The following is a 13429-nucleotide window of genomic DNA, read 5'->3' as shown; positions in this document are numbered from 1 at the left end:
GACATAGCTAGACTGGCCAACTATCAATGGATCCTCTTACTACCTCTCTGGCGATGGGACTAAAAGCCTATGATGCTGTACCAGGTTATTCTACATATAGGCTAGGGAAACAAACTTACGTCCCCATGCTTCCACAGCATTTCTTCAATGCCTGATCAACTCTTAAGACCTAAGACTATGTCCATAACAAATAAATCAATACTACTTCTCAACACATGGGTTTTATTTTTTAAGTCCTTATCAACTTATATTTCACTAACAATCAGAGCCAAGGATGTTAAGTCTCAAACCCTCAGACAAATGACTGAGGTACTAATTTAATATGTTCAAGCCCTCACTAGCCTCCAGGTTCTACCAGCATCTATCAATCTCTACTTGTTACAGGGCTTGGCTGGAATATCCTACCCTGTACCCTGGACTTCTCTAGCCCAGGGTCTGATTTGGTTTGTTGTGTTTAGAGAGAGAACTTCGGGGTGCAAAACTTATCAGTATTTTCTTTTATTTATTTATTTATTTATTTTATTTTTTTATTTTTTTATTTTTTTGGTTTATTGAGACAGAGTTTCTCTGTGTAACTTTGGATCCTGTCCTGGAACTCACTCTCTAGCCCAGGTTGGCCAGGAACTTACAGAGATCCACCTGCTTCTGTCTCCCGAGTGCTGGGATTAAAGGCATGCGCCACCACAGCCGGGCCAGTATTTTCTTTCAATTATCTCAGAAGCAGTGGGACAGACAGACAGACACACACACACACACAAACACACACACACACACACACACACACACACACACACACACACACACACACAGTGGCACATACAATGAATAGGCTGTATATTTGATGCCGTCTCATTCAATAGCCCAGGGTGGCCTGGACATCATTGTAAAGTAAAATGTGTTTTTGTATTCATTATAACCATCTTGTCTCAAAATCCTCCGTTCTGGGATTACAGGCATGAGCCACTCTGCCTAATTGTAAAAGGCTTGTTTTAAACACTCATTTGATGATTCTGAATTATTATGATTCTACTATAAAACTTTAAATTTTGAAGTTAGTAATATATATATATATATATATATATATAATGTAATACATAATACACACACACACACATATATATATATATATATATATATATATATATATATATATATATCTTCTGTATTTAAACAATTTTCTATGTAGTTCTGGTGTGTTAACAGTTACCTCTGAAACTGCATAATTCTATCCTGCAAGTGAAAATCTGTGGTGGTATTGTGTTCCCCAAAATATTGTGTACCTTAATAAACTTATCTGGGGTCATTGAACAGAAAAGCCACTAGTTAGGCAGTGATAGCACATGCCTCTAATCCTAGCATTCCGAGGCAGAAATCCATCTCGGATCTCTGTGAGTTCAAGGCCACATTGGAAACAGCCAGGCATGGTGACTCACGCCTTTAATCCCAGGAAGCAAGCATTTGGCTGGTTAAGCATTTTGGCCTGGTTAAGCATTTGGCTGGTTAAGCTTTCAGGCTTTTAAGCAGCACAGTTCAGCTGAGATTCATTCTGGATGAGGACTCAGAGGCTTCTAGTCTGAGGAAACAGGACCAGCTGAGGAACTGGTGAGGTGAGATAGCTGTGGCTTGTTCTATCTCTCTGACCTTCCAGTATTCACCCCAATAACTGGCCTCGGGTTTGATTTTATTAATAAGAACTTTTAAGATTCCTGCTACAAAAATCCTTAAACAGAAAGGTAAGCTCCTCAAAATAGCTTCAGGTTGTCCCTGAAAAGATCAGCTTCACTAGCCCCACTCCAGCTCATCCTCACCTCCCACACTCCCAAAGAAAGCAACAAAGTTTCTGAGAGTCACTCTGGGACAAGATAAGCTGCCAGGAAGACTCTGAGATCTGACAAGCTGACTGGGAAAAAGAGACACTAGCCCAGTGGCCTAGAAGAGGATTGGACCAACTGAGTAACTTAACTTATAAGGGATTCTCTGCAACCTGTTGAGTTGCCTGCAGCCTGGGCAGCATGCTCCAGGTTCCTAGCTTTTGTGAGCTATACTCCATGCTTGGGTGGACTTTGGTGATGATGCAGATGTGCTTGAATCATTTCTTTTCCTGTAAGTAACCCCTAACCCCTATTCCTGTGAGTAACCCCACTAGAACAAATCGGCTCACAAAATTGGACTTTGGTGCTATCCTTACTTTTTGTCTGAGGAGGTCCCTCAATCTGGGGTGAATAGATGTATGCAGTGTTTCTTCCCAAGAAAAGCCTTATCACAGAAAAATTTCCTTTGTCGTTTTTTTTAATGGTTTAAAATTTTCAATATCATTGTGTGTTTCTTGAATGTATATCGGTCAATATTATTTTAGATTTGTATCCCTCTATGCTTAGATATTACTTTTATTAAAACATTTATAAATGAAGTCTGAAAACTTATGATTTATAAATATTGGATCATGTGATATATTTAAATTTTGTGTAATTTGCAGGTTTGGGGTGGATACTATCATTACTCATCACATTTTACTTGTTATACCTGGTTTATCCCTTATTACAATTATTTTAATCTTTTATGACATATTGATTCTATTATTGTTCATTTTCCAACTGTTTTAAGGTGGATTTTTTTTAAATAACATCTTTTATTTTCTTATAATTATTCTGGATTAACAAATCTTTCATCTTAAATGTGTGTGATGGCTACTCTTTTTGCTTCCTCTCTGTATGGGAAGCTAATATCAAGAATTTTACTGTGTAATTTTTGAACTACATAAAGTCTTAAAGAATACTCTTTTATATCAACAGTAATCCTCCATATTTTCCAATGATTATGACACTCCCAGTTTTTTTGCTGTTACAAATCATTCTCATATCTTCCATCTTATTTTCTTTCCCTGTCACAGTAAGCTATTTTGTGTTTCTTTTTATAGTGCTTTCTAGAAGATGTTCACAAGTAAGCCTTCTTGCTTCTAAGGTCTACCCTAACAAATAGATCCATTTCACTTTTCCTTTGAAAGCATCTTTGTGTGTGTGTGTGTGTGTGTGTGTGTGAATTATTATTTTCACAGAGTCATGTTGCACACATTTTCTTTCAGGCTCTTGAAGAATCTAACACTGTTATGTGAATTTCATCATATCTGTTAACAAGCTGTGAAGCAAGATCCCAATTAGTCTTAACATTAAAAACTTGGAGTCAGATCTGGAGGGTGAAAGCTGAAGCAGAGCGGCAGCTACTAGAAACTTTTTACCTCTACAAATCCTCAGACCAAATGGGGGCCAAGAGCCTGTCTCCATCTCCCTGGTCCAGGGATTAAAGGTGGGAACCACCACCACCCAGCACCCAGCTGTTTCTCTTTTAGATTGGTTCTATATCCTGTAGCCCAGGGTGGCCTTGAACTCCTGATCTTCCTTCTTCCTCCTCCCAAGTCATGAGATTAAAAGTGTGTGCCACCACTGACTGGCCTCTATGGTTAACTATTGGCTAGCCCCACCCTCTGGTCTCCAGACAAGCATCATTTGTTAGAGCACAAAGAAAATATCACACAACAAAGCTGTCTGTCAGAATATTTGATGTTTGAGGGGACTTTTGTTTCTCCTGGTGTACTTGAATACTTACCGTTTCTACAAATTTGTTTTAACTTTTCTCTATAGATGTCTTTTTGTTCAACTAAGTTGTGTTTGCTCAGATATTATAGTCTATTACATAAATTATTTCTTTAATTTTGGAGGAGAAATTTCAATCATTATCTTTTCTTATAATATGGCTTCTTCTCATTCTCTAAAGGGAATTCAAGCCCGGGCTCAACAGTGAATTCAAGGCCAGTCTATGTAATATAACGAAGTAGTTCTGTCTCAAAATAAACAACGCCCAAAACAACACACAAAAGGTGATTTTCAAAATAAGAAAAATGGAGTTAATTTTCTGAAATATTTAAAGTGTTTTCATTTTATTTAGGAAGCTTTGTCTGAGGAAGCATCGCAAGCCACTCCTCCTAAACAGATGCCAGTTTGACTGCCAATGGCATTTCACCACAGTTGTTTATATCCCTCAAGGTGAAGTCCGAGCTCTGGGAGGTTTAAAACTGGGAAATGTTTGATAAGCAATGTGTCTTGCCTGAGGTGTGCTAAATGGAAAGATGGACTAAAAAGTGATGCATACTGTTATTCCTCTGAGCAAAATTTTCAGCATATTCTAAATTTTATTACACTTATAGGCACAATTTAGTGTTTGTCAAGTTTGCTGTCTTACTTCAGGATCTCATTTCATGATTAAAAATGCAACCTTGTTGTATATCTGTCAGACAGCGTGATTTTCTATTTCATGAAGACACCACTTACATTCAGAAAAAGTAACTTTCTACTCTTCATTCCTTTAAGATCAGGAAACAGTGACAAATGTACAAGAAAGACTTTCTTACCTGACATGTCAGTGCAAGAAACTAAGATGATTTACACCTAAAAGGGATATATTATGGGTAAAATTAGATGGGTGCATTCATAACTAAATATTTTAATAAAATAAAAACTTTTCTTCTGACACCTATACAAGGATATGCTGTTGGTTTACAAATTTTCACACAGGATAGCTTGACTGAACAAGATTTGGGTTGTATAACATTCAGGAATAGAAAAGCATACAATAAATATGGGTTGGAAATTATAGAACCAAACACATTTTCTAACTTTTTGGGGATAGTATATACATCATAGTTTCACACAAACATAAAAAAATAGTAATGTGTTCCTATTGAAATTCATGATGGCTGAATGTTTGGTTATGATTGATGCAATCATTTATGAATGTTGGAAGAAAAAGAGTCACTGAAGGTCTACACAATCCTTGGATTATATCACATGAAATTACAAAGAGTTATTTATCGAAGGCATATTTACTTCATGTGGTCAGGGTGATAATGCTTGACAGAAATGGGGGTAGATATTTTACATTAAAGCAGTTCTGTGAGATTCCATCTGTATGAGTCTGAATGCAAATCAGGTCATATAAACTTTTGCTAGAGCACTAAATAATCCTCTGATGACTCACTTGGCTATTCTCAGGAGACTTCTCAAATGGAAACACTTTCTAAAAATTGTTGGAGTGAAAATCGGCTTCTTGGGTATAGTTTGTGGAAGTGTAAATTGTCTGTCTTATAAAAACACTCAGAGTTATTAAGTAAAACATTTAAATGTTTTAAAGCATAGCAAGTGCCAGGCACGGTGGTCGATGCCTGCAAACCCAATACTTAGGTGACAAAGGCAGCAGATGAGGAGTTCTAGGCTGTTCTCCAATACACAACAAGTTGAAAGGAAACTTGAGTTATGTAAAATTCTATGACAAGGAAAGATGAGATGAGATACCTCAGCATGTGAAATGCTTACTTATACAAGCAAGAGTTTGGAGTTTAGAACCCCAGGACCTCTGTGGAAGTCAACTGAGAAGGCAAACCCTCCTATAATTCCAGCATAACTCAGACAGAGACAGAGAACCCTTGAGGAAAGCAGGCCAAACAGACTATCCTAAAGATTCAACTCTGAGTTCAACAAAGACCCTGACTCAGTACACAAGTTTGAATATGATAAAGAAAGATACCTGATGTGCACATACCCACACATATATATTCACATGTTCATGACACACACATACATATATTCCTCTTCAAATACTCCAAATTTAAAATAAAAAGAAACCAAAACATTGCCACTGCACCATAAGAAAAGCAATTGGATGAGTATTAATCAGGACTTGTACACACAGAGGAAAGGATAAAATCCTCAATATTTATGTGACTTTATGTATTGGACTTCTAGATTCTGGAAAAATTAGTTAAGTATTTTGTGATTTGTATTTTATGTTGTAAAATCAGAAACAGAGTAATGGACAATGTGGGATGACTCAGCCCTAACAGGCCTGAAGGCCAGCTGGCCCAAACAGGTAATAAGATACTTCCTAGAGCCAACCGGGGTCTGCTTAAGGGCCTTAGCAGCTGAGACATGACCTGAGATGACCTGGACCAATGAGAAGCAGCCATGTCACACCAGCAGATGAATATTCATCAGATGCATATTCATCAAACCTCCCCTATTCCCCTAGGGTTGGGTTGGATATGATAAGATAAAAAGGGAGATTATAGAATCTACTTTTTAAAAGGAACTACTTGTTTTAAATAGGATAAGTAATGAAATTGTTTTTGTCTGAGTTTATTAAATGTTACTGGACTGGACATTGTTATATATTAATGAAGTTTTTTGTCTGAATTTGTCAAATGTTAATGGACTAGACATCATTAATTTATTCTTGACTGTGTATATTGTATATACTTATTGGATATAATTTTTCTTGTATTAGTTATAAGCTTTTTTAAATTTTACACAAAAAAGGGGAAATGTGATAGTATTGTGTTCCCCAAAATATTGTGCACACTAATAAACTTATCTGAGGTCAGAGAAGAGAACAGCCACAATATTTAACATAGAGGATAGGCAGTGGTAGTACACGCCTTTAATCCTAGCATTTCAGAGGCAGAAATCCCTCTGGATTTCTGTGAGTTCAAGGCCACATTGGAAACAGCCAGGCATGGTGACTCATGCCTTTAATCCCAGAAAGTGAGCCTTTAATCCCAGGGAGTGATGGCAGAAAGCAGAAAGATATATAAGGCAGGAGGACTAGAAACTAGAAGCATTTGGCTGGTTAAGCTTTCAGGCTTTGGAGCAGCACAGTTCAGCTGAGACCCATTCTGATAGGGACACAGAAGCTTCCAGTCTGAGGAAACAGGATCAGCTGAGGAATTGGTGAGGTGAGGTGGCTGTGGCTTGTTCTGCTTCTCTGATCTTCCAGCATTCACCCCAGTACCTGCCTCAGGTTTGTTTTTATAAACAAACTCTTTAAATTCATGCTACATTGGGTGGAGGGTTTTTAAGGCTTGCCTCTTCCTGAATAAACTGAGCTTATTGTTTCAACATCCTCCCAGAGTCTGGTACTCACCCCCTCCTCCAACGGGAACAACACAAATGTATCAAGTCACCAAATACATGGTTTATAATAATAATAATAATAATACCCTGAAATTAACCCATATACAGATTAATGAAAGCCTGTACTATAATACAATGAAATAACATACAATGCTACAAATGAACATTCCTTCATTCAATCACACTGAAGAAACTGTAATATGAATCCAAATGAATGACCATTGTTGATATTGTATAGATCTTAGTATACCTTAAGTAAAAATTCCAAATAAAAATCCACTTTTTAAGTTAAAAACAAGAAAAGTGATTTAAATTTACTCCCCAAGTTTAGAGTAATGCTGAACACAGTACTGACAATTAATGGCTACATTAGTAGGGTGTTGTCCAGGACTGTATATATGCAGGTGGAAGGTATCATTTTTGTTTTTTTCTGTTCAAGTATGATTTATTACATCAGACGGCTAAATGCAAAAAGAAAAGACTTCCTCTAAACAGATGTGATGATGTGTCCAACTGAACACCATTATCAATGTAATTTAAGGCATATGTGTTTCAGATTAAGAAAATCAGGGATTTGTGAGATGATACAGTTACTATTTTCCTGCATAGAAATGAATATTACAAAGTACAAGCAAGTTTATGATGTGTTGTGTCTGAATATGGATTGTCTCTATCAAAACTCATGCAGCGGCTTAATTGCTTTGTTTAGTAGTGTTGGGAAGGAGGATCTTACTAGATTTTTGGGTGTGGGGAATGGTTGTTATTAATTGGAATAAGGCTTTTTGTTTGATTGATTGATTGTTTACAGATTACCAATATTGGCAGTTTGATTTCCTTTCTCTTTTGCCTGAACCCCATTTTACCCCTTTATTTTTCTGCCACCCATGTATTGGTGAAATTATTAAGGCAACTCCACGTAGTTAAAAAGGAGGTTTATTTTGTGGGGTAACTCACAAGTGAAGGGATAGGTAACAGGGTCTGGGAAAGGTGTAGCGCAGTCCCACGGTGTTCTCTGGAGAACTCTGCTTGGTCTACCTCCAGTGTCCGGGATTCAGGAACTAAGTAAGAGAGCCGGCACATCCGGATCTTGAGTCTTCAGGGTCCTCTCTTGGACCACCTTGTAGGCATGCCAGTTACTGAAGCCTCAATGGGGGGTTAGAACTTCCAGATCAAAGCTGGAATGGCTACCCCACTAAGCCCACGGGGCAGACAATGACCCTATCCTGAAGTTAAGAATGCATGGATCTTAGTTATAGTACTTGTAGCCCCCCAATCCATTAACAGAGTAAACCCTTTTTGGTTTTTATATTTTTAGTAATATTTATGTAATAAAATTAGGATACAGAGTAATAGATAAAGATATAAGGTCACCATAAAATTGATTACTCTAGAAATAGGAACATCTAATGTCATTTTGAATTTTTTGCATGATGCTATCACTTAGCATAGTATGTCTGACTGATTACTTTTATTTCATGTTAACATTGGCTAAGTGTCTCATTTTAGAGATGATTTCTAAGTTCTTGTTTGTTTACTTTTATTTCATGTTAACATTGGCTAAGTGTCTCATTTTAGAGATGATTTCTAAGTTCTTGTTTGTTTTTGTTTTGTTTCTCTATAATTTTCCTGGATCAATTAGTGAACTTCGCCCAGAAGAATGCAGCTCTACCACTGCGGCCCCACATATACTGTTTTTTTTTTTTTCTCTACCCTTGCTTTAGCATAATATTTTTAAAGATCCTTTGGGGATTTTTTTAACAATGCTTCTTTATATTTCCTGATTATTCTCCCTAATCAATATGAATTACTATTTCTGTCTGTCTCTAGCTGAAAGCTCTGCTTCCTTTCTTAAATAACTCATTATAACTTCCTATATTCTCACTGTGCATATAGTTATTCAATCAATTAGGTATTTTTGTTTTACTTTTGATCTGTGTTTTACTTTCTGCTCCATTGCTGTGAAGAGACATCATGGTTAAGGTAACTTATTAGAGGAAGCATTTAATTGACATTCTTAAAGTTTCAGAGGGGAGTCCATGATTATCATTTCATGGAGCTTGGTGACAGGCAGATAGCCATGGCTCTGGAACAGTAATTTAAAGCTCACACCTGATCTCTAAGTAGGAGGAAGAAAAAGAAAGAGCCTGGGCCTGGAGCGGGTCTCAAAGCTGGTGACCAGTGACCTCTCCAACATGACCACAACTACCTAATGCTTCCAAAAATGCCACAACACCTAATGAGTTTCACCAACTAAGTACTAGGTATTCAAATGTATGTACCTATGTGGGACATTCTGAGTCAAACCCTGCAATCTGATTACCCATTTTATATGTGAATATCTTCTTACTTGTTATTATTTATTCTTCTCTCATACATTACATCACCCCCACCACAATTTCCACTCTCTCCACTCCCCCCAGTATTCTCCCCTACCTCCACTCTCTCCTAGATCGACTCTTGCTCCATTTCCCTTCAGAAAAGAGAATACCTCCTAGGGATAGCAACTGCACACTGCATAGCAAGATGCAATAAGACTAGGCACAGACCCTCATATCAAGGCTGGATGAGGCAACCCCGTAGGGAGAAAAGGATCCCAGGATCAGGCAAAAGAGTCAGAAACAACCCCATCCCCATTATTATGAACACCACAGGAACATAAAGCTAAACAACCTTAATATAGATGTAACAGGAGTTTTGTGCCACCTTTACCCCAGCATATCTGGCAGGCAGGACAAGTTGTAGGTTGAAGGTTTTGCAGTTGGTTTGATCTCCCAGTTCCACCACTGGAAGCCTTCTCTGGCTGCAAAACATGGCCAGTTTAGACTCTGCATCCTCTTTACTGCTCACTAGAGTCACCCTGGTAGGTTCTAAAGAGTTTCTGTTGTACTAGGTTTCCACATCAACCCCCCAAATGCACCCCAGTTCCACTCATATAACCGAGTAGTCTCTTCCTCCATCCACCCCTGCATGATCCCCCTCTTCCAATACCCACCATCCCCCAGGCGACCAAGGATTTGTAGTACAGCTTGAGGTCAGGGATGGTGATACCTCTGGACGTTCTTTTACCATACAGAATTATTTACCAATCCTAGGATTTTTTTTTTCCATATGAAGTTGGATATTGTTCTTTCATGGTTGGTAAAGAATTGTGTTGGAATTTTGATGGGGATTGAGTTGAATCTGTTCGTTGTTTTTGATAGGATGGCCATTTTTACTATGTTAATCCTTCTGATTAATGAGCATGGGAGGTCTTTTCATCTTCTTATATATTCTTTTTTTTTTTCCCTTTATTTTATTCTACAATACCTTTCAGGTCTACATATCAGCCACTGATTCCTTTGTTCTCCTCCCTCCTGCCCCCCTCCCCTCCCCCCCAGCTCACCCCCCATTCCTACCTCCTCCAGGGCAAAGCCTCCCCCAAGGACTGAGATCATCGACCTTGTAGACTCAGTCCAGGCAGATCCAGTCCCCTCCTCCCAGACTGAGCCAAGCGTCCCTGCATAAGCCCCAGGTTTCAAACAGCCAATTCATGCACTGGGCACAGGACCCGGTACCACTGCCTAGATGCCTCCCAAACAGATCAAGCCAATCTCACCTATTCAAAGGGCCTGATCCAGTTGGGGACCCCTCAGCCTTTGGTTCATAGTTCATGTGTTTCCATTTGTTTGGCTATTTGTCCCTGTGCTTTATCCAACCTTGGTTTCAACAATTCTCACTCATATAAACCCTCCTCTTTCTTGCTAATTAGATTCCCGGAGCTCCACCTGGGGCCTAGCCGTGGCTCTCTACATCCAGATTCCTCAGTCCTTGAATGGGGTTTCTGGCACGACTATTAGGGTGTTTGGCCATCCCATCTTCAGAGTAGGTCAGTCCCGGCTGTCTCTTAACCATTACCAGCAATCTATTGTGGGGGTATCTTTGTGGATTTCTGTGGACCTCTCTAGCACTTTGCTTCTTCCTTTTCTCCTGTGGTCTTCATTTACCATGGTCTCCCATGCCTTGTTCTCCCTCTCTGTTCTTAAATTGCTTTCTTCAAAGTCTTGAAATTTTTATCATATAGGTCTTTTACTTTCCTCATTAGACCTTTCCCAAGATATTTTTTATTACTTGTGGTTATTGTGAAGGACATTGTTTCCCTGGTTTCTGCCTCAGCACATTTGTTGTTTGTATATAGGAACACTACTGATTTTTCCCCTTTTTTAGTTAATCTCATATCCAGCCACTTTGTTGAAGATGTTTATCAAATGTATGAGTGCCCTGGTAGAGTTTTGGAGGCTGTTTATGTATGCTATCACATCATCTGCAAATAACCATATTTTGACTTCTTCATTCCTAATTTGTATCCCTTTAATCTTCTTCAGTTTCTTATTGCTGTAGCTAGAAATTCAAGCATTATATTGACCTGATATGAAGAGAATGAACATCCTTGTTTTGTTCATGAATTTAGTGAAATTGTTTTGAGTTTCTCTCCATTTAAATTAATATTGGCTATAAAATTACTGTAAATTACCTTTATTGTGTTTAGGTATGTTCCTTGTATGCCTAATATCTCCACAACTTTAATCATGAAGGGGTGTTGGATTTTTTTCAGAGGCTTTTTCTGCATCTAATGAGAAAACTCTGTATAATTTTTTTCTCAGGCTGGTTATATGGTGGATTACTTTGACCAGTTTTCATGTGTTGAACTGTGCCTGCATTTATAATGGTGGATGATCTTCTTCATGTGTTCCTGCATTCTGTTTGTGAGTATTTTATTGATTATGTTTACATGTATGTTCATGAGGGAAATTATTCTGTAATTCTCTTTCTTTGTTGAGTCTTTGTGTGGTTTGGATATCAGGGTGATTGTGGCCTCACAAAATAAATTTGACAATATTCCTTCTGTTTCTCTTTTGTGGAGTAAATTGAAAAATATTTGTGTTACTTGTTCTTTGAAAGTCTGATAGAATTCTGTGGTAAAGCCATCTGATCCTTGTCTTTTTTTGGTTGGGAGACATGCAAAGATTGCTTCTATTCCTTAGGGGTTATAAGTCCTTTTATATTGTTTATCTGATCTTGATTTACGTTTGGTAAATGGTATCTATTGAGAAAATTATCCTTTTCTTTTAGATTTTCCAGTTTTGTGGATTATATATTTTTGATGTCTGAAAGTTTTTTTAATGATTCTTTCGATTTTGTGGGTATGTGTTGTTATGTCCCCCTTTTCATTTCTGATTTTGTTAATTTGGATATTCTCTATGTCTTTTAGTTAGATTGGATAAAAGTTTGTCTATGTTGTTGAAGTTCTCAAGAAGCCAACTTCTTGTTTCATTGTATTTTTCCCTTGGTATCTATTTTATTGATTTCAGCCCTCAGTTTGATTATTTCCTGCTGTCTTCTCCTCTTGTTTGTCTTTGCTTCCTTTTTCTAGAGCTTTGGGTGTACTATTACATCACTAGTATGCGATCTCTCCATTATTTTTATTTAGATACTTAGTGCTATAAACTTTAGTCTTAGCACCACTTTCATTGTCCTATGAGTTTGCATATGTTGTGCATTCATTTTCATTTAATTCTGGTGAGCTCTATTTTTTTTTTGATTTATACCATGACCCAGGATCCCTTCAGGTCTTCAGTATCCTTGAGTATGTAGGTTTTCTGTTGTTTCTGTTGTTGTTTTAATCCATAGTGGTCTTAGGATTATTTCAATTTTATAACTGTTGAGACTTGCTTTGTGGCCAAGTATGTGCTCAATTTTGAAGAGTTTTTCTTGAAGTGTTGAGAAGAAGGTATATTCTTTTGTATTTTGGTGAAATGTTCAGTAGATATTGGTTAGGTCCATTATTTATCTGTTTACTTTTTATTTGGATGACTAGTCTGTTGGTGACAGTGGGGTAATGAAGTCTCCTACTATCACTGTGTAGGTGTTGATGTATGATTCAAGCTTTAGTAGTGCTTCATTTACAATTGGGTTTTCCTTTTACTTTGGGACATAGACATTAAAGATTGAAAAGACCATCATAGTGGATCTTTCCTTTGATGTCTACAAAGTGTCTTTCTCTGTCTTTTATTATTATTATTATTATTATTATTATTATTATTATTATTATTAATCTTGGCTTGAAGCCTATTTTGTTTGATATTAGAATCACTACAGAACCTTGTTTCTTAGGTGAAATTGCTTAGAAAATCTTTTCCCAACCCTTTACTCTGAGGTAATATTTATCTTTAATGTTGAGGTATGTTTCTCCTATGTATCGGAAAGATGAATGCTATTTTCACATCCTTTCTGTTTGTCTGTGTCTTTTTATTGGGAAACTGAGTCCATTAATGTTGAGAGACACCATTGATAAATGACTGCTAATTCCTGTTATATTGCTGCTGTTGGTAAGGCTGGTGGTATTGTGTCTCTCTCTGTGTGTATTTATCCTCTTTAGGTTTATTTATTTCCTATGTTTTCATAGGTGTAGTGAAACTCCTTGAGTTTGAATT

The sequence above is a fragment of the Peromyscus maniculatus genome, chromosome 6 (assembly GCF_049852395.1).
Source record: "Peromyscus maniculatus bairdii isolate BWxNUB_F1_BW_parent chromosome 6, HU_Pman_BW_mat_3.1, whole genome shotgun sequence".
NCBI classification, from domain to species: Eukaryota; Metazoa; Chordata; class Mammalia; order Rodentia; family Cricetidae; genus Peromyscus; species Peromyscus maniculatus.
Note: the sequence above shows the minus strand (reverse complement) of the source record.